Here is a 3,368-nt window from a genome sequence, read left to right as displayed (position 1 = left end):
TAATCTTGAGACAATATGATGCATTTCCATAATGTACTCCCTTACATTTCCTTGACCCTTATACTTCATGTTCATTAAAGAACCAAGAAGTGTTGTCATTTCAACCTTATCGTTTTTAGCAAAACGTTCCTCAATTTGTTCAAGGAAATTTTTAGCCATAGTAACCCCTTCGGATTCTGTGCCCCAAAAGGCTTCTGGAATGCTGTGTTTCATAATCATTAGACTCATGCGATTTGAACGATCCCACCTCTCAAATTCCCTTTTATCATCATGGGAACTTTCCTTAGTGAGAGGTGCAGGTTGTTCATTCCTTAGTGCATGGTCTAAATCCATACATCCCAGAACTATAAGTAGGTTCCTTTTCCAATCCTTGAAATTGGTCCCATTAAGCATAGGAATAGAATTAATGTTAGCAGATATTGAAGCAGCAGAAGATGAACTAGCTGAATATAGAACAAATAAAACAAGCTCACATTAATATGCATAATTAAACAATAAATTCAAAAATTGGTTAATCCCATCTCAAGATACCAAACACACATTAATATCAAGTCTTTGGATAGTAATATTAACTGTAAGCGGTACTCTTGGTGTAGCAATCAAATATTGACAATAAAAACTGTGTCAAACAATAGGTCAATCTTTGGATTAACGTATTGCTCACACAAAATACCTTATAATTGTCACACATTTATTGCCACAGGTATGTTTGAAATCTAGCAAAATATTCACTTACCTTTGGGCTAGTCAATATAAGCATCAATTACAAACACACAACCAACCTAATATTTAAATAAATTAATCTACACAAAAGAGGTCACTTTGGCGACATATTGTTTCAATTAATTTACTCAAAATATTAGTCATAAACCAACACCAAAATTTGAATTAAATTGTTTGTACCAAAATACATATTTACCAAACTATATTGTAACATCTATTACACATTGAAACATATCATATATAAATATACTTAAAATAAAATCAATGCGTAACCTGCTCAATAATTATTCAAAATATATATCTAACATGACAAAATATACATATCTTAATTAAAGCCTAAAGGAGAAAAAAAAAAACAATGAAAACCAATATACTGTATATATGTATATGAATCCACAATTAAAAAAAAAATGTCAATCAATACGATTGAAAACACTGATGTCCATCACGATTGAAATATATATATAATTCAATCAGAAAAAATTAAACCTGTACCGTACTTTATGAAAGCATATTGATTAATTGAGTTGGGCTTTCAATTATGGTAGAAACATTTATATGTACAGGAATCATATATCGTACCTTACGACATATATACAGAAAGCCATAAAATATTAAGGCGCAATATTATTCAAACAAAAATCAAAACCCTAATTTACAAAATCCCCAAATTTCATAAACTAAATCATTAGATCTTCAATTAATTTAACAAATGTGGCTCTGGTACCACTTGTTAGGATTTATAAAACACTCAAAGAAATATATAAATCACAGATCCAAACATATTCCTAAAAGTGCTTTAATATAGAAAACCCTAAATCATAAATCTATAAAGCCTTTGCTAAATTAAAGAAGAAGAAGATGATAAAATATGAGCGGAAGCACTAACCTGAAGCCATTGTTGGAGATTGCAGAGAAGGTTTTGATCTTCCAAGAATACACTATTTTCTAGAGTATTTTCTCTGATGGGGAAGGAGAGAATACAAAACCCTAGTGTTTCTTGGGGACCACTACCTATTTATAGAGTCATCTTAGAATAACTCTTGGGTATTTATAATTTGGCCCCTCAACAAATTATAAATTAACTTATGGTATCTACACATTAATTCCATGACACTTTAATACCCTTTTGATACCCATAACATAATTGGTCACTTAATTTTATATCACACTTTATAATAGCATATACATTATACATATGTGTCCACTTAGAATTTTTAATCCAACAATTACCCCTTTACAAAGGTGCTAGGTACCGTAAGTGCCCTATATATCATTTTTTATTTTCTTAAGTTATATAAAATACAATAATTAACTACACAAATAACAAAATAACATCGAAGAGTTGCTAGACACCAATAACATCAAAATATGCATTTATGGGCAGTTGGAAGTTCCAACCATATATTTTGTTGTGCTTCTAGAACTGAAAAAATTGGGAGACGGGCCAGAGAATGTCAGATTCCTTCTATTATCTACAAATGCCGGTGGATATTGTGAAACACCAATGCAAATATAAAAATGCTAAAAAAAAGAAAAACCAATGTTGTCTAATTACTATGTATCAACAACACTTATTAAACAATAATTAAATATCAGCTCATATATATATAAATATTATAGTAGGAATTTTTTACTCAAAAATATAAGTATAGTCTCGTATATATTTAGCATGTGGACTTAGTTTCCAGTTAAAAAATAATAACTTGTCAATAACAGTTTCAATAGAGCTATTATCACATAATCAAAATTTGCGAGAGAGTGTGACTGAAACAAAGTCTAATCATACACTATGCCCAATATAATAAAATAAAAGCAGGACTAAGAGAAATTACCATAAATCGCATATATATCAATTACATACAAGAACTAAATGTTTCTTCCTTACGTCCCACGTAAAGGTCACATCTTTACAAGTGTTTGATCCGAATAATTAATGTGTGCGACAATTCATCTTGAACATGTGAGTTTTATATTGTCAATACATGAACGCTCAATACATGACCCATATGTAGTCGCATGCGTTTTTAGCTTATAAGTCACCCTGAGAGGTATTAAGTGGTCCAAAGACGGACCTTATATGCGAGTAACACCAGAGAGCTCGCAAGCCAATGTATAGCCTCCAAAGTCGCATGCATTCAAATATTAACTAAGAACAATCGAAATTGTTCTCTCATTTATTATTTAAAACTTTTTTTTTATAAATTAAGTATAATTAATATTGTAACGGTATTGTCTGACTAATTATATAATCCAATGAATCACTTGCTTTCTATATAAAGGAGAAATTCAGTCAGAATAAGAGTAATTACAAACTCTTACAAAAGTAGACTAAGCAGATCACCATACTCTAACTGAACCACTATAATTTTGTGTCTCTTTACATATACGTTGTTTTCATAGTACTCGTTATTTTGTTTTGAGTATTTGTCGCTCTAGGTAAATACTTAGAGTTCTGTAAATTAGTGTTCTTGTTAATCTCAAATACTCGCAATTTTTGGTATTACTTATTTTCCTTTGACAACAATAAATATCATAAAATATCGTTAAACATTTACCAGCTATCACTTGGTTGTAGTGCCTAATAGTATTGACTAATAGTAATGCTCATAAAAATATGATTTTTTTTTATGCTATATATTTTT

Source organism: Cannabis sativa, chromosome 5 (assembly GCF_029168945.1).
Source record: "Cannabis sativa cultivar Pink pepper isolate KNU-18-1 chromosome 5, ASM2916894v1, whole genome shotgun sequence".
In the NCBI taxonomy this organism is placed as follows: Eukaryota; Viridiplantae; Streptophyta; class Magnoliopsida; order Rosales; family Cannabaceae; genus Cannabis; species Cannabis sativa.
Note: the sequence above shows the minus strand (reverse complement) of the source record.